The sequence below is a fragment of the Artemia franciscana genome, chromosome 1 (genome assembly GCF_032884065.1).
Source record: "Artemia franciscana chromosome 1, ASM3288406v1, whole genome shotgun sequence".
NCBI lineage: Eukaryota > Metazoa > Arthropoda > Branchiopoda > Anostraca > Artemiidae > Artemia > Artemia franciscana.
Genome location: NC_088863.1, coordinates 35133708 through 35154592, shown reverse-complemented (window position 1 = coordinate 35154592; position 20885 = coordinate 35133708). Strand labels below are relative to the sequence as shown.

The window sequence follows — 20885 nt, the reverse complement described above, 5'->3', positions numbered from 1 at the left end:
GGGGTATAAAAATGTGTCAAATAGTAGTCAAGGTTACCCTAAGTAAGCTTAAAAATTAATTCATTCTTTTTGAGGCTGTCCCAGCGTTAAGTTTTCCTTAAGAATTTATCCCAAGATTTATCAGTCTGATGTTTTTGTTGCTGATAATTTGTGACTTCAATATGGTGTAGCTTGTCATAAGTTGAGGAGGGAGGATAACGAGGGCTTGGGTTCTAGGGTCCTACTTTCGCTCTTACAAACAATAAACTATTTTAATTTTGTCTCTATTTTTTTCTCTAATAAAAATTCTCACTTACTACTACTACTTGCATGAACAATCTAGGGGATGTCGGGGCTGACCCGGACACGGGGTTGATCTGGACAATCAAGCATATATCCATAGTAGCTTAGCAAAAAATTCTTACAAAATTAAAACACGCGCACCATCTATTATTCTTTTATCATGCTAGTTTGGATCTAGATAGGCGAAACCGTTTCTTCACCATTTTGGAAAAAAAAAAACAGGAGTAAAATTTTCTTCAATTGTCTCTGTTTGGAACTTAATAGAGGGGTTTGTAATCATACTTTTTTGTTTGTTAATTTAGCTTACACAGGAAGATTTTAAAGCCAACGATTGGGTGACATCTATTGATGTTATTTTTCAAATTACTTCAGTGTTGCAAGAGGACTCAAGTGGTTGGGCCGGACATGGCAATTGAAAGTTGGTTTGGAATTTTTATGTCTTGTCTGAACCAACCCTGTCTCTAAAAGGTTGGTATTTAGGGTAGAAACACACAGATGAATCTTCCAAAATAATTTTTTTTTACTCAGTTAAAAGGAAATACATTCCATATCCTCACAGGACGACCTGACTGAATATGGAATGTTGATGAGAGGGGGTCTAAACCGTCTTACCTCAATCTCGAGTTTTATCTCTGATGAGGATAAGAGTTTCATGCTCTTCCTCAACCTAACATCGGAAATTATGACAATCGTCTTCTTTTGCATTGTTTCTCGTGCCACTATGCCACCGTCGTATATCTTCCCACCAATGAACTACTAAGCTCGTGTGCTAAGTGGTGGTTTACCAGGAGTGCTAGTTCTAGCTAACCAAAGCAGATAGGTCAACAGTAACACCTTCTTTTAATCTGTCAAGCATTTTGTGAACAATACGAAATCAGACAAAGCATGCACTATTCTTCTACATCTGGATAAATGTAATTCCATAAGTAAATTTCAACCTATGAAGTGGCAGAGCTTAGTTTACAACATTTTCTAGTCGTAACCATTGTGTCTGCTCTTCGTGAGACATGAATTTCCCTATTTACAAGAATATTTTTCAGATCAAAATTTTTTTTTCCCTCTGTAGCAACATAAAGACCAGTAGTTACCTGAAAACTAAGATCCACGGTATTGTCCGAGGTAATTCGGACCAAAAGAAGACCTATAGTCACTTCCTGTATATCTTTCACATTTTTCCTGTGTGTCTACTACTAGCCTACTGTTTTGGGGCGATAAGCCCGCAGTCGGAGACGCACCGAAAAAAATTGCCAACCCACCAGAAAAAGATAGAGCAAACGAGAAAACAAAAGCAAAGAAGACCACAAAAAAGAACCTTGGTAGACACCAAAAATTATTGAGATTAGTGATAATGAATATCTCATATTTGAAAAAAATCTCCAAATCTAATAGTTTAGGATGGTGTCCAAACCAAAACATTAGGTCGTTCAGTCCAATTCCATGGATAGGGGATGCTTTGGACAATTTAAAAAAAATAAAAAACATTCTCTTCTCTTTCTCGAAAAAAATCTGGAAAAAATTTCAAAGGTAGTCTTAACAGATGCGCATTTTATGGTGGATTCAGAACTACAGGAAAAACTAATAGCTTAGAAGATATACCGTTTAAAAAAATCGCGTCCGGGTCAACCCCAACCTCCCCTACAAGTCTACATCTAAATAGTTGGAAACAGAAGACAACAGACATAGGGCTCTTCTATTATCTGCATTGAAAACTCTGTGTAACAATCATTTCTACAAGTTAAACCGTATCAACTGTTCTACTAAAATATGTGTAGGAAATCTCTGTTCGAATTGGTCTAATAACTTTTGCCCACTTTTCTATAACCATCTAATCTGTTTCAAGAGGCCCAGGAAAGAACTAAATAGGAGACATGTTGCTCTTTATTAAGTCAAAAAATGTTACAGCTATGAAATAAAACTGTTTGTAATATATTTTATTACAAATAGATCTCTTTCCAAATTATTCATTTAAAGGAAAGGTATAAATAAAGTCCCCTCTCTCCCTCTTTAGTTTTAGGCGAAAATTTTGCCTAGTTACAAAATTTTTGCGACATTTGAACGTTCAGTCAAAATATTCGATCGGCAGTCAGTACGTGTAATTTTTTGTGCATTAGCGTTTTCCTAGCCTCAAGACTTATGGATGAAATATTTAAGCTATCAGAAAACTTTTTGGCCTTATTTTTGGGGGGAGGGCTCCACGTTCTGATGAATCCTTTTTATTGCCTTAGCCTGTCCAATTCTTGGTTGTCAGTTGACACTGTCTATTTAAAGCGCGATGTAGTTTTATTCGGGGTCGATATTTTGGGCTGAAACCAGAACTACGCCATAGCTGGTTATTCCAACAATTAAAAAATCCAAATACATTGTAGTTATTCGTAGACATCTGGTCTGGTGCGAGTTAAAACCTGAGGTGGTCTTCACAATTGAATTTTCGTAAAAGGTAGGTAATTCCAATAAAGAAGAATCAATATTTTTCTTTCTGCAAATCAAATGAAAGTGACGAAAATTGATTTAGCTTAATCAGATCTAGATGAAGCCGCTGAAACTATTTTCTTATTTGTCATAGAGTACCAACAGGAATTTTTCAAAGTCAATGGACAATTGAAGTTGTCAATTGACAACCTCAAGAAAGGAAATCCTGGTGTGTAACTCTGTGTGTAAATAGAGTGTGCAGAACTCTAATGTCAATATTTTTGTTACATGAACTTTCTGTAATAACTAAAAAATTTTATATACTGCAAGCATACAAATTGCTTTTCAGTAAATTGTTCTTAAAATTTTTTCTTGTGATTTATGGTGTAAATTAGAGGGTACATTTCTTAATTAAGGAATGTAACGTGATAATTAATATTATTCTCCTGGGTTTGGTACTGGCCGCGGGTTTAAACACTGCTATGAGCTCTCTGTCTCTCTCTCTTCCCCTCTCTCTCTCTCTCTCATAAATCATTTTATTTTTGTTAATTTATCAGATGGATGGGTAGCCACAGCCTCGACGTTCCGTGCTTCCACACAGCTATCGGAAGCCATTGATATCTTCTCAGTCTTGGAGATGATTCAGATCTTAGTGATTTACCAGATGGCAGTGATGGCGAAAGTCCAAGTCACAGTGCTACTTACATGTCTATCACAAATGTTACAGCTGCTTATGAAGCCAGAGAGTAGGTACCTCATCACCCTAGTCTACTAGAAGAGATAAAAGCTGAGTGCCACCAAGATTTTGATGATTCTGAGAGGGATGACGACAAACCGCTGATTTTGAACTGATGAAAAAGTCTGTGAGTTCACTTCCAAGGAAAGCTTAGTGATGGCTTTTCAAAAGGACTGACAGTAGAGGCTGACCCTTCTCAAGAAAGCAATGATTTATCTGACCCCCTGAGCAAGACCCGAAAGGTAAAAGAGTACAGATGGACTCGACAGGGAATTGCAGCAGATGAAGCAACATTTGCGTACGTCAGTGAAAACAAGGCAAGATGGACTAACTCACCTTAAGTACTTCGAGAAGTATCTGCCAAGTTATATCTTTGATTTAGATGCTTAGAAAACCAAATACTATCATCAGGTAACTTACAGTAAAAGTATAATCAGCAAAGGTAAGAATCTTGCCGAAGAAATAAGGCAGATGGTGGGCATTACAATCTTGAAGGGAACAGACAGGCTACCGCAGACGAGATTGTAATAGAGTAGGAAGTACGCACTTCCTATCATTTCCCAGGCTGTGCCTTGCGACAGATGGCAGAATTTACGAAACAACCTGCACTTCACCATTGAGTAAGACAGGATCGAGGGAGATGCACCCGGGACTGAAACCAATTATCGAAGCTGTTCAATACGCTGTCAGAGTCTGGGCCTCGAAGGAAATTTGTCAGTGGATGAACAGATGATTCTTTTAAATGAAAGACTACAATGAAACAATACAACAAGTCCAAGCCAAAGCTCTGGGGGCTCAAGAACTTTTTGTTCTGTGGATCATCTAGAATTATGTTCAACTTGGTAATAAATCAGGGAGCCACTGCACCAACTGACAATAAACTATGAGAACATGGATGGAGTCTTGGAGGAACTGCGATGCTTCATCTGCTGAGACATATGCCAAAAATGATGAACTTATGGGTTTATTTTGAAAACTTCCACTTGTCGCTTACCTTGACTGAGACCCAAACCACTGTTGCAAACTCCTCGAAGTTGGTAAAATACCAAGCAATCGTATTGCAGATACTCCAATGCTTGAAGAAAAGCTGGTGAAGAAAAGAGGCAAAAGTGCAGCTGATAAAAATATTGAAAGGAACAAAATAATTTTCCTTGTTCGTTGGTATGACAACAGGACCGTATCGGCTGTTTCAGACCATCTGGGAATTGGTAATCCCACGAAAATGAAACGATGAGACAGAGAAAAAAAGACACACATTTTTGTGCCCAGGCCTAGAAGCTATAGCTCATTTCAATTCGCTTGTAGGAGGTGTTGATAAAATCAATCAGCCCTTTTCTTTATATCGTAATGAAACCAAGACAAAAACAAAACGGACTATCAAGACTTTTTTCCATATTATTGATATGATGGTTTGTAATTCTTGGCTATAACAATCCAGATTTGAAAATTCTCGAGATTTAAAGGTGAAACCAGTACCATTATTTGCATTCCGAAACGGACTAGCTGAAACCCTATATCTTCAGGAAACCTCCTGGCACCGAGGTCACCCAAGAATAGGGGATTAGACCTAATCATGGTAAATCCCTGTGGCCTGGGTTAATGAGAGCACACGCTATGATACTCTTGATCGCTATCCACACTATGCCAACCGACAGGAACTGCACTGTAGGATTGAAGTTTGCAAGGAAGGCAGATCGTGCATTATGTGTGGAAAATATATTACAGTTTTTGTAACAGTTATCCTGAAAGTAAATGTGATAAATAATTAGTATGTTTTACTACCCTGCTGCCGACTGTTGTCGGACGATAACTTTTCAGATTTCCCTTTTGCGGCTGTGGTAAACTCTTGGAAATACACAGAGTACATTTTGAGATCCCATTCGTTTGGAAACTTAAGAATTTTGATTTTTTTATGGTAGAGAAAGGCTCGGGTCTGAAAGAGTTTACGCCCCTTTGCCCAAGGAATCGGGATTTATATTGCAAGCTATTTGGAAAAGAAATATTTTGGCCATTTTAGGGAGCACTGATTTTCCCCAAGCTTTTCCTGAGCATTGGGGTACACTTGGCCACGGATTTAGGGATATAAGGTTTTAATCAGTCTGTTTTGTTTTTTTTTGTCCCGCTCTCTAGCCTCATTTTGAGACCATTTGCCCTCAACAACTTTTTAAAGTTTTTTCCCAGTGCTAGTATCAAATCAATCGGAGACAAAAATTCTTTTGAACTACTTCTAGGCCTTGAAGTCCCCTTTTGCTTTTGACAAATGTCTGGGGCCCCTATTGGCCCAGGGAAAGATCCCTGTGAACTTCAATTAGTTCGGACAGTTAACATCAAACTATTTGGAATTGTATCAAAGGCAATTAGTAAGCAATGTCAATCACAATTCACTAGATACGTAAAAGTTTTAAATAATAGGAAATTTTTAATCTGGGAACAATTTTAGTCACGATTAACTTTTGATTTTTTTTTTGTATTAACTAAGCTGATTTTTCAAAGCTAAACTGAATTCATTTGCTCTAATGATCTGAAAAACGAAATTTTTTTCCACTCTCTGTTTCGATCTTCGATTCTTTTGCCCTAGATTTAAAACACATGGATTTGATAATATATCATTATTCTGGTTCTCGTTTTATTTTGTCTAAGTCTTGTTCAGCCATCCAGCCTTTTGCAAACATTGAAAATGTTATAAATTATTTTGTCAAATCTCAGCGACGCTTTGTTAAAGGATAATGAAACAGTTAGTGCTAACGAGGTGTGAGTAAGGAGCGACTCAAGCCGATAGTAATCGAAATTCTACGAGAGAGAATACTAACAACACTTAATACAATAAAATACATTGGGTTTTTATGATAACCTCAAAGGTTTAAAATTCATTAGTTTTAAAAGCTACAAGCCTGAGAAAATTTTCGAAAATACTATCTTCAAAAATCAAGTGATTCTATTGAAATCCCACCATTAGATTCACCGTATCACAAAACACGACTGTTGAGGTTTCAAGCTCCTACCGGTTTCCAGAAGAAAGATCCGGATATGTGTTTGTTATTTTTCGTATCCAACGGTGATTTTATCGATCCAATTGTCCGAGGCAATCGGAAGAGGGCTTGTTTGAAAGGAAATTAAAAGTTCTAGACCTTATTGTGACCAAAAGATTGTACCAAAGGAATGTGGTGTTTCCTGGCATTTTTGGTCACCAAACTAAGATTTTGCCCCACAAAGAACCAAGTTGCTATAAATTAAAAGTTTTCAGGTCTCAAATTCATTGAAAAGTATCGAAAACTATATACTGAGCTTCTGAGATGTAGAGGAATAAATGCCACAAGGTGATGCATTCGTTCCTGAAAAGTCACTTAGTCCATGCAAGATAAACAGCTTATCTGGATAAATATCTTAATGCCTGATTCAACTAAGTCGATTCACTTTATTTTTCATTATTTTCTTTTTTTATGTTTAGCGGAATTTAATTGCACATTAGCTATTGTAAAAGAGAGGTGGCGAATTATCGTGTGTTCAGGGGTGGAGGATAGATACCTAAAATAACATATTTCAATTCCCAAGTTGCCTAAATCTTCATGATCCTTCTAATAAATATATGGGGGGAGGGGGGCGAGTTAATCTTTTATATACCTTCATTTGGACTAAGCCCTATTTAGAGTACTGTGGGGTGACACACTCCCTTTTTATCGTATGAAGAAGTTTCTGGTATTTATTCTAAAACTTTATTTAACTAAACTGATTCGCTTCATATCTCACAAAATTATTCATCATGATGTGTAAGTGTGTACCAGTTACTGTTGAGGAGGAACAGTGGATCATTTTGTCAGCAGGGCGGCTGCAGTGCTTCAAATAATGCAATTTGATGCCTAAATATCTGAACTCTTATTGAGCCTTCAGATAAATAATGAAAAAGTTTTAAGGAAGGTGCAGGAATGGTAATTTAATCCCTCTTTATTCTCAGGAATATTTTTGGTGCACGCCTTTATTATTGGTGCTAGGGATAATATTGTCCCTCCAATTGCGACAATCTTTTTCTAAGCAGCGCGACCGATTACATTTACCTGCCTACTGGCACAGAGGTGGAAAAAGAAAGACGGTACCTCACGAGCTCTGCTATGAAATTTATTGAGGGGGGGGTGTTACCAGGAGTTTTGCTTTCAGCGATTTTAAATGGTAATATTTCTTCCTACTCCTAAAAAAATTTTCAGAGTATTTAATTATATATATATATATATATATATATATATATATATATATATATATATATATATATATATATATATATATATTATATATATATATATATATATATATATATATATATATATATATATATATATATATATATATATATATATATATATATATATATATATAAGGATAAAGATCCTCCAGAGCCATTGCTGGAGCATAGGGCGTCGAATCGACGTTTCAGTTGCTGGGTGTTTTTACAGGAACAATTAGCAAGCTCGTCGCCCAGCCTTGCTGCGGCGGGGATCGAACCCTGGGCACCGTATTGCCAAGCAGAGCTCACAGGTTATATATATATATATATATATATATATATATATATATATATATATATATATATATATATATATATATATATATATATATATATATATATATATATATATATATATATATATATATATATATATATATATATATATATATATATATATATATATATATATATATATATACATATTTATGTATATATATATATATATATATATATATATATATATATATATATATATATATATATATATATATATATATATATATATATATACTAGCTGTTGGGGTGGCGCTTCGCGCCCCCCCAAGCCCCCCCGCGCGCGTAAGTCGTTACGCGCCATATTAGTTACGCGCCATTGTAGTTGTGTCCCTATGTCCCACCTGTGAATAGAGATAGATATATGTATATATATATATATATATATATATATATATATATATATATATATATATATATATATATATATATATATATATATATATATATATATATATATATATATATATATATATATATAAATACTAGCTGTTGGGGTGGCGCTTCGCGCCACCCCAACACCTAGTTGATGGGGGCGCTTCGCGCCCCCATCAACTAGTTTACAATGACTGATGAAGATGCTCAAAGAGTCTATGCCAAAAAACTTGCTGCTGATAGAGAAAGTCAGAAAAGAAAGCGTGCCGAGGAACTATCAGCATTGCTGTTCTTTTGATTCCTCGGCACGCTTTCTTTTCTGACTATATATATATATATATATATATATATATATATATATATATATATATATATATATATATATATATATATATATGTATATATTATATATATATATATATATATATATATATATATATATATATATATATATATATATATATATATATATATATGTATATATATATATATATATATATTTAAATATATATATATATCCATATATATAAAATTAAGTTGTCTGTGTGTGTGTGTGTCGAGTGACGTCACGTTTGTGTGTCGACTGACGTCATGTTTGTTGATTGACGAAATTACACACCGGGACATCGGGACACAAATGACGACCGGGACACCGGGACATCTATATATATAAAAATAAGTTGTCTGTGTGTCGAGTGACGTCATGTTTGTGTGTCGACTGACGTCATGTTTGTTGATTGACAAAATTACACACCGGGACATCGCGACACAAATGACGACCGTGACACCGGGACATAGGGAATATAAATGATTATGTTTGTTGATTGACGAAATTACACACCGGGACATCGGGACACAAATGACGACCGGGACATCGGGACATAGGGAATATAAATGACAACCGGGACACTCAAAGAGAAAGCGACCGGGACACAAGGAATGTTCGATTAGCAATCACCATCAACAAGGCACCGGGACACAAATGACGACCGGGACAAAAATGACGAGCGGGACACCGGGACACAGGGAATATAAATGACGACCACGACACTAAAAGAGAAATTACAGACTGGGACACCGGGACACAAATGACGACCGGGACACAGGGAAACAACAACAACGGGGACGCCGGGGGGCACAGGGGGATACATAAATGACGACAGGGACACGTTCGATTAGCAATCACCATCAACAAAGCTCAAGGGCAATCATTAGAATAATGGGGTACAGATCTGAATACAGATTGTTTTTCCCATGGACAATTATATGTTGCATGTTCAAGAGCCGGTAAACCTGACAATCTATTTATATGCACAGACAATGGGACAGCCAAGAATGTTGTACATTCGCAAGTTTTACGTAGTTAAAAATATATATATATATATATATATATATATATATATATATATATATATATATATATATATATATATATATATATATATATATATCTATATTCACAGGTGGGACACAGGGACACAATTACAATGGCGCGTAACTAATATGGCGCGTAACGACTTGCGCGCGCGGGGGGGCTTGGGGGGCGCAAAGCGCCCTCACCAACTAGGTGTTGGAGTGGCGTGAAGCGCCACCCCAACAGCTAGTATATATATAAATAAGTTGTTTGTTTGTTTGTGTGTCTGTCTTTCCGCATATGACGTCTGAATTATTTTATCATATACCAATTCAAAAACGAATGTATTCAAGCCGAAGTAGCTGAGTTGGTAAAGCGTTATGTTCCAGGTTCTAGGTCCGAGAGGTTCCAGGTTCGAACCTTGGCTTTAGCATTAATACAAAAGAAGAAAAAAAAACTAAAAAAGGTAGCAACTACAAAAAAGAACTAAAAAGAAAATACTAAAATAACTAAAAAAGCTAAAAAACTAAAAAAACAAAAAAGAAAAAAACCTAAATACTAAGAAAAAAAATAAAAAAACTAAAAAAAACTAAAAACTGAAAAAGAAATAAAAAACTAAAAAAAGGAAAAAAACTGAAAAATAAAGGAGAAAAAGAAAACTAAAAACCTGGACACAGGGAATATAAATGACGACCGGGACACTCAAAGAGAAATTACAGACTGGGATACTGGGACACAAATAACGACCGGGAGATATAAATGATGACAGGGACACTCAAAGATAAATTACAGACCGGGACACCGGGACACAAATGACGACCGGGACACCGGGACACAGGGAATATAAATGACGACCGGGACGCTCAAAGAAAAATTACAGACTGGGACACTGGGACACAAATGACGACCGGGATACTGGGAGTATAAATGACGACCGGGACACAGGGACACAACTACGGCGGGGATGCCGGGGGAACAGGGGGATATATAAATGACAACGGGGACACAGGGAATGTTTGATTAGCAATCACCATCAACAAAGCTCAATTTATATGCACAGACAATGGGACATCGAAGAATGTTGTATATTCGCAAGTTTTACGTAGTTAAAAACATATATATATATATATATATATATATATATATATATATATATATATATATATATATATATATATATATATATATATATATATATATATATATATATACATATATATATATATATACATATCTATCTATATTCACAGGTGCGGCACAGGGACACAACTACAATGGCGCGTAACTAATATGGCTTGTAACGACTTACACGCGCGAGGGGCTTGGGGGGCACGAAGCACCCCCACCAACTAGGTGTTGGGGTGACGCGAAGTGCCACCCCAACAGCACATATATATATATGTATATGTTGCACACATATATATATATATATATATATATATATATATATATATATATATATATATATATATATATATATATATATAACAAACGTTTTACCAGTACCTCCTGGCGCATCCAAAAAGAAAATTTCTCCAACGTTGTTATCGACACAATGCATTATCGTATCATAAATGTCTTTTTGTTCCGACGTTAACTTGGAAATGTTATTTTGTACATACGACAATAGATCACTCGTACTGTAACTTTGTTCACGATCCAATTCTACACATGTCGAAACAGCAGCGATACGGTTAGGTGAAGGCATTCCCAAACCCTGAAGAGGTTTGTTTGCCATACTTATGCAAATATCTTCTATAACAACTAAAGTGTAGTTATAAATTTCTGGTGTAAAATCAAAAGTCATGTCTGACGTCTCTAACTGTTTTCGATGAAGTATATCTTCGGACATTTTTGACTTATATTTTTCCCATAACTCTGTAGGAGCTGATGGAGAGCAAGTTGTTAAAATGATGCCAAACAATGCACGAATTTGACTTGGGGTTGACGTTTCGCACGCGTCATTGATGCAGTTATCCCAGTGTTGGTCATTCTCCAATAAATTCAGAGCTTGGCATGCACTACGGTAAGTGTCATGTATAGTACCATTTACAGTCCTCAAATACTCAAAGGATGTCGAACCGGGTACATTCACCAAAAGCAGGCGTAGAAAGAAGCATTCATGTTGATTGGGGTGAACGGTGTAGAGTCTTCCTATCGTGGTATCTTTGAAGATGGTAGGTTGGCCGTCGACTGACTTACCCTGTTTTCGACGTTCAAATACTTTATTTTTAGTATTCCACGTGTAATACGAAGGCACTTCAGTATACAGCAGTTTTTTCGCAAAAGAATCATTTTTGCAAAGCGAAAAAAAAGCTGTTAATGTTGTATCCGGTGGATTCAGGACTCTTTGTTGCACGTTGGTTTCCGTGAAATAAACACGTTGACCATTCTGTAAATGTACCGCTAAGTGAACAACAGCTGGACTACGTTCATGTATCGGAAATGAAAGAATTCGCCAAACAGCTTCATTACTGCTTATGTATCTTCCAGCCTGATATTCTACGATTTCATCGAAATCTTTGATTTCGGACTGCAAGCCAAAAACTGCCATGTCACTGCCTTTGTTGACGTATTTACATATATATTTTATTGCCTTTACGGAGTTACAGTATTCAACGTTTATATGTGCATTAAATGTTTTGAATAATAAAGGGGAATATGGAACAACCCACTGGTTATCTACTTCGATGGTGGTACCGTTACGCTTCTTTATTATTGCTGTTTTACCGCCATCTTCAGTAGATCTTCTTCTATATTGTGGGTAACCATCATTGCCAGTAATTGTTGTGGGTACTAAAAGTCGAGGATATTGCTTTGTGCACCTTCCTTTGGCCATGCATGGTGAATTTTCGTTCAGTGCACCGCAAGGTCCATGTATCATATTTTTTACAATAATATCATGTAACCCCTTATCGACATTTTTATCAGGTATTTCAGCGGAAATCACATCATCAATTTCGTTTGAAGTAATTTTTTTATGTAGCCAGATTAGTATATGTGCGTGTGGCAAACCTCGTTTTTGCCATTCCACTGAGTACATCCAGCATCGCACTGACCCAAACACTTCATGTTTTACAAGGTAGTTTATCAGTGATTTCAACTTTTGCCGGAAGACACGTGCCGTAATGTCATGCCTATGAACCGCCGATTGTCCTTGAAGTAAAAGCTGCAGTATCTCGTCCCAAGATTGATTACATGTAAATGTAATAAATAAATCTGGACGACCATAGAGACGAACATACGCAATAGCATCTTGAGCATATTCATGCATATGACGTGGACTGCCAGCATATGACGAAGGTAAAATTGTTAATCTTCCAACGTTTGTGGTATTACCGTCATTTATAACTGCATCTCGCAAATGAATGTATTGTTCAGAGCGGAGCTTGGTCTGATTCAGGCGGATATATAGCAAACGTTCTGATTCAATTTTTGCATACATATCCACGACAAATTGGTGAAACAATTCACGGCATTTTAAAATATAATTTTCTTCATCCTGCCGAATCATTAGTCTATAGGAATAATAATGCATTGCACTGCATTTCTTATTCATTTCTTTGTTAGTGGCTGGATTCATCAATTTAATATTAAAGTGATAGCCGTCGGCTCCATCCCAAAAAATAATAGGATATTGTAGGGCATCGTAGCATCGATGAGTTTCAGCAATTCTTAACAACTGGGCGTTTCGCTTATGTAGAATAATATCTCGAGGTAAAAACTGATCACCGACCATAACGATTGCCACTTCGTCGATAGTCGGAGCATTGTATCTACGCACATGTTGGCCAGGAGGCGTTTTGTCAGCGGAAATAACAATTTTATGAGTATCAGTAGGCATCAAATCGATGGCTGTTTTGAACAGACGCACTAAATTATTATTTTCGTGGAAAAGATGTTGCAATTGGGAAACGATTGTCCTTTCAACGTTGGGAGAAATTTCGCAACGTGCATTCAATTCAGAATTTCTATCACTGATGAAGTACAATTGTAAAAATTTATGATTCTCGCCTAATAATGGTAGAAGGGACCCTGCTTTATGATAAATTTGCCCTTTTACTTTAAAAGTAGACATAAATTGATCTGGATTTTCGATTTGGGCTCCAAACGACGTCATTTGGAAACATGAGTTGTATTGTCTGATTTTTGACAAAAAACGCTTAGATTCTGACGTAGTTCCAGTAAGGAAAGTCTTCAATGGCTCTGGTGGTGCAGCCAATAGAGGAAGTTTAACTTTTCCTGAGGCGCAACACATTCCCATTGTTTCACCATTGAATTTCAAGGCCTTGCAATAGGGACAAATTTTGGACATTGTCCCGATTTGAACACAGCTACTCAAGCTATAATCATCGACTGGGTTGTACCTGAATGCCAGGCGATAACTTTCAGATTGCTCTGATTCCTCGGCACGCTTTCTTTTCTTACTTTCTCTATCAGCAGCAAGCCTGATTTCCTGCTGGTCTTTTGATTCCTCGGCACGCTTTCTTTTCTTACTTTCTCTATCAGCAGCAAGCCTGATTTCTTGCTGTTCTTGTAATTCCTCGGCCCGCCTTCTTTTTTCACATTCTGTTTTAGCAGCAAGTCTGCTTCTGCGTTGCTCTGGTAGTTCCTCGGCATGCTTTCTTTTTTCACTTTCTCTTTTAGCAGCAAGTCTGCTTTCGCGTTGCTCTGGTAGTTCCTCGGCATGCTTTCTTTTTTCACATTCTCTTTTAGCAGCAAGTCTGCTTCTGCGTTGCTCTGGTAGTTCCTCGGCATGCTTTCTTTTTTCACATTCTCTTTTAGCAGCAAGTCTGCTTCTGCGTTGCTCTGGTAGTTCCTCGGCATGCTTTCTTTTTTCACTTTCTCTTTTAGCAGCAAGTCTGCTTTCGCGTTGCTCTGGTAGTTCCTCGGCATGCTTTCTTTTTTCACATTCTCTTTTAGCAGCAAGTCTGCTTCTGCGTTGCTCTGGTAGTTCCTCGGCATGCTTTCTTTTTTCACATTCTCTTTTAGCAGCAAGTCTGCTTCTGCGTTGCTCTGGTAGTTCCTCGGCATGCTTTCTTTTTTCACTTTCTCTTTTAGCAGCAAGTCTGCTTTCGCGTTGCTCTGGTAGTTCCTCGGCACGCTTTCTTTTCTGACTTTCTCTATCACCAGCAAGTTTTCTGGCATAGACTCTTTGAGCATCTTCATCAGTCATTATAAACTTAAGCATTAATAGAATTCTACACGAACATCCGTCTTATATAACTTGAATGACGTCACGCCTTCAAAGCAAAAATGATGCCTTCAAAGCAAAAATGATGGCAGCTAATTTCATGACGTCAGCCGAAACATGACGGCGAACATATGTCTTATATAACTTGAATGACGTCACCTTCAAAGCAAAAATGACGGCAACTAATTTCATGACGTCAGCCGAAACATGACGTCACCTGACACATCCATCCACACATCCATCCACACATCCACAGACAGACAACTTATTTTTATATATATAGATATATATATATATATATATATATATATATATATATATATATATATATATATATATCATATATATATATATATATATATATATATATATATATATATATATATATATATATATATATATATATATATATATATATATATATATATATATATATATCTATATTCACAGGTGGGACACAGGGACATAACTACAATGGCGCGTAACTAATATGACGCGTAACGACTTGCGCGCGCGGGGGGGCTTGGGGGGGGGCAAGAAGCACCCCCACCAACTAGGTGTTGGGGTGGCGTGAAGCGCCACCCCAACAGCTAGTATATATATATATATATATATATATATATATATATATATATATATATATATATATATATATATATATATATATATATATTGTTTTTCCAAAATTGTTTTTCCATTCTGACAATTGGTCTTAGTTTGCCAATTAAAATTTTTTCAATTGGCCATACAAACCTAAAAGTTCTTAAATAAACTTTTCAATTTGGTCAATTATTGGCCCTGTTGCCTCATTATGTTCATTATGTGTTTATTATGTAACAGATAAGTAATGTTTTTTTTTTAGTAACTTTTAAAAATCTTTTTGTCTCAATTCCATGGTCCTTGTGTCTCAGTGGTCGCTCTTACAGAAATTGTAAAAAATAAAGTCAAACTTTAAAAACGAGCATTGAAAAATATGTATTTTTTTTATTTAATTTCTTATAGTTTTTTCAAATCATGCTCAGACCTAACCAAGATGTGAGAGGGGTACCAGGCCCATAGACCCCCCCCTCCATTTCTGGCCAATAAATTGTAATAAGTAGCTGTAAATTGGTTAGTACCGTCCTGTCTTTTCAATTTTCCTGCTTAAGCTTTATAATGTTGTATTGTAATTAAAGTTTTTGGACAAAAGTTGAGTAATTAGCCAAACTTTGCGATGAAAAGCAGTTTAGTTGAATATATTCTTAATAATATTTTTATTACAGAATTTAGGGTGGATAGAATTAGGTATTACTGTTCATCTGGACAGAAATTTATATATATATATATATATATATATATATATATATATATATATATATATATATATATATATATATATATATATATATATATATATATATATATATATATATATATATACTAGCTTTTGCTGTGTATATACACCAAGTTGGTGGGTACACCTAGTACCCACCTACCAACTAGAATGATTGAGCTGTATGCGTCATGAAGTTGTTTGTCGACTGACGAAATTACATACCGGGACACCGGGACACAAATGACGACCGGGACACAGTGAATATAAATGACGACCGGGAACCTCAAAGAGAAATTACAGACTGGGACACCAGGACACAAATCACGACCGGGACACAGGGAATATAAATGACGCTTGGGGCACAGGCGGGATATATAAATGACGACGGGGACACAGGGATTGTTCGAATAGAAATTACATACCGGGACACAAATGACGACCGGGACACCGGGACACAGGGAATATAAATGACGACCGGGACACTCAAAGAGAAATTACAAACTGGGATACCGGGACACAAATGACGACCGGGACACAGGGAATATAAATGACGACCGGGACACAGGGACACATCATTAGAATAATGAAGTACAGATCTGAATACGGATTGTTTTTCCCATGGACAATTATATGTTGCATGTTCAAGAGTCAGTAAACCTGACAATCTATTTATATGCACAGACAATGGAACAGCGAAGAATTTTGCACATATTCGCATGTTTTACGTAGTTGAAAACATATATATATATATAAATATATATATATATATATATATATATATATATATATATATATATATATATATATATATATATATATATATATATATACATATATATATATATATATATATATATATATATATATATATATATATATATATATATATATATATATATATATATTTATATATATATATATATGTTTTCAACTACGTAAAACATGCGAATATGTGCAAAATTCTTCGCTGTTCCATTGTCTGTGCATATAAATAGATTGTCAGGTTTACTGACTCTTGAACATGCAACATATAATTGTCCATGGGAAAAACAATCCGTATTCAGATCTGTACTTCATTATTCTAATGATGTGTCCCTGTGTCCCGGTCGTCATTTATATTCCCTGTGTCCCGGTCGTCATTTGTGTCCCGGTATCCCAGTTTGTAATTTCTCTTTGAGTGTCCCGGTCGTCATTTATATTCCCTGTGTCCCGGTGTCCCGGTCGTCATTTGTGTCCCGGTATGTAATTTCTATTCGAACAATCCCTGTGTCCCCGTCGTCATTTATATATCCCGCCTGTGCCCCAAGCGTCATTTATATTCCCTGTGTCCCGGTCGTGATTTGTGTCCTGGTGTCCCAGTCTGTAATTTCTCTTTGAGGTTCCCGGTCGTCATTTATATTCACTGTGTCCCGGTCGTCATTTGTGTCCCGGTGTCCCGGTATGTAATTTCGTCAGTCGACAAACAACTTCATGACGCATACAGCTCAATCATTCTAGTTGGTAGGTGGGTACTAGGTGTACCCACCAACTTGGTGTATATACACAGCAAAAGCTAGTATATATATATATATATATATATATATATATATATATATATATATATATATATATATATATATATATATATATATATATATATATAAATTTCTGTCCAGATGAACAGTAATACCTAATTCTATCCACCCTAAATTCTGTAATAAAAATATTATTAAGAATATATTCAACTAAACTGCTTTTCATCGCAAAGTTTGGCTAATTACTCAACTTTTGTCCAAAAACTTTAATTACAATACAACATTATAAAGCTTAAGCAGGAAAATTGAAAAGACAGGACGGTACTAACCAATTTACAGCTACTTATTACAATTTATTGGCCAGAAATGGAGGGGGGGGGTCTATGGGCCTGGTACCCCTCTCACATCTTGGTTAGGTCTGAGCATGATTTGAAAAAACTATAAGAAATTAAATAAAAAAAATACATATTTTTCAATGCTCGTTTTTAAAGTTTGACTTTATTTTTTACAATTTCTGTAAGAGCGACCACTGAGACACAAGGACCATGGAATTGAGACAAAAAGATTTTTAAAAGTTACTAAAAAAAAAACATTACTTATCTGTTACATAATAAACACATAATGAACATAATGAGGCAACAGGGCCAATAATTGACCAAATTGAAAAGTTTATTTAAGAACTTTTAGGTTTGTATGGCCAATTGAAAAAATTTTAATTGGCAAACTAAGACCAATTGTCAGAATGGAAAAACAATTTTGGAAAAACAATAATATATATATATATATATATATATATATATATATATATATATATATATATATATATATATATATATATATATATATATATATATATATATATATATATATATATATACTAGCTGTTGGGGTGGCGCTTCACGCCACCCCAACACCTAGTTGGTGGGGGTGCTTCTTGCCCCCCCCCCAAGCCCCCCCGCGCGCGCAAGTCGTTACGCGTCATATTAGTTACGCGCCATTGTAGTTATGTCCCTGTGTCCCACCTGTGAATATAGATATATATATATATATATATATATATATATATATATATATATATATATATATATATATATATATATATATGATATATATATATATATATATATATATATATATATATATATATATACATATATATATATATATCTATATATATAAAAATAAGTTGTCTGTCTGTGGATGTGTGGATGGATGTGTGGATGGATGTGACGTCATGTTTCGGCTGACGTCATGAAATTAGTTGCCGTCATTTTTGCTTTGAAGGTGACGTCATTCAAGTTATATAAGACATATGTTCGCCGTCATGTTTCGGCTGACGTCATGAAATTAGCTGCCATCATTTTTGCTTTGAAGGCATCATTTTTGCTTTGAAGGCGTGACGTCATTCAAGTTATATAAGACGGATGTTCGTGTAGAATTCTATTAATGCTTAAGTTTATAATGACTGATGAAGATGCTCAAAGAGTCTATGCCAGAAAACTTGCTGGTGATAGAGAAAGTCAGAAAAGAAAGCGTGCCGAGGAACTACCAGAGCAACGCGAAAGCAGACTTGCTGCTAAAAGAGAAAGTGAAAAAAGAAAGCATGCCGAGGAACTACCAGAGCAACGCAGAAGCAGACTTGCTGCTAAAAGAGAATGTGAAAAAAGAAAGCATGCCGAGGAACTACCAGAGCAACGCAGAAGCAGACTTGCTGCTAAAAGAGAATGTGAAAAAAGAAAGCATGCCGAGGAACTACCAGAGCAACGCGAAAGCAGACTTGCTGCTAAAAGAGAAAGTGAAAAAAGAAAGCATGCCGAGGAACTACCAGAGCAACGCAGAAGCAGACTTGCTGCTAAAAGAGAATGTGAAAAAAGAAAGCATGCCGAGGAACTACCAGAGCAACGCAGAAGCAGACTTGCTGCTAAAAGAGAATGTGAAAAAAGAAAGCATGCCGAGGAACTACCAGAGCAACGCGAAAGCAGACTTGCTGCTAAAAGAGAAAGTGAAAAAAGAAAGCATGCCGAGGAACTACCAGAGCAACGCAGAAGCAGACTTGCTGCTAAAACAGAATGTGAAAAAAGAAGGCGGGCCGAGGAATTACAAGAACAGCAAGAAATCAGGCTTGCTGCTGATAGAGAAAGTAAGAAAAGAAAGCGTGCCGAGGAATCAAAAGACCAGCAGGAAATCAGGCTTGCTGCTGATAGAGAAAGTAAGAAAAGAAAGCGTGCCGAGGAATCAGAGCAATCTGAAAGTTATCGCCTGGCATTCAGGTACAACCCAGTCGATGATTATAGCTTGAGTAGCTGTGTTCAAATCGGGACAATGTCCAAAATTTGTCCCTATTGCAAGGCCTTGAAATTCAATGGTGAAACAATGGGAATGTGTTGCGCCTCAGGAAAAGTTAAACTTCCTCTATTGGCTGCACCACCAGAGCCATTGAAGACTTTCCTTACTGGAACTACGTCAGAATCTAAGCGTTTTTTGTCAAAAATCAGACAATACAACTCATGTTTCCAAATGACGTCGTTTGGAGCCCAAATCGAAAATCCAGATCAATTTATGTCTACTTTTAAAGTAAAAGGGCAAATTTATCATAAAGCAGGGTCCCTTCTACCATTATTAGGCGAGAATCATAAATTTTTACAATTGTACTTCATCAGTGATAGAAATTCTGAATTGAATGCACGTTGCGAAATTTCTCCCAACGTTGAAAGGACAATCGTTTCCCAATTGCAACATCTTTTCCACGAAAATAATAATTTAGTGCGTCTGTTCAAAACAGCCATCGATTTGATGCCTACTGATACTCATAAAATTGTTATTTCCGCTGACAAAACGCCTCCTGGCCAACATGTGCGTAGATACAATGCTCCGACTATCGACGAAGTGGCAATCGTTATGGTCGGTGATCAGTTTTTACCTCGAGATATTATTCTACATAAGCGAAACGCCCAGTTGTTAAGAATTGCTGAAACTCATCGATGCTACGATGCCCTACAATATCCTATCATTTTTTGGGATGGAGCCGACGGCTATCACTTTAATATTAAATTGATGAATCCAGCCACTAACAAAGAAATGAATAAGAAATGCAGTGCAATGCATTATTATTCCTATAGACTAATGATTCGGCAGGATGAAGAAAATTATATTT

General features: G+C 36.1%; 1 long non-coding RNA gene across 1 annotated transcript in view; it reads left to right on the top strand.

Moving 5' to 3' along the window:
• Positions 1-534: 534 nt before the first annotated feature.
• Positions 535-20885, top strand: part of LOC136029037 (uncharacterized) — a 71161-nt gene continuing 50810 nt past the window's right edge. Inside the window, exon 1 of the long non-coding RNA XR_010617958.1 lies at positions 535-550. This is a non-coding gene — a long non-coding RNA (uncharacterized LOC136029037). The remainder of the gene's footprint in view (positions 551-20885) is intronic.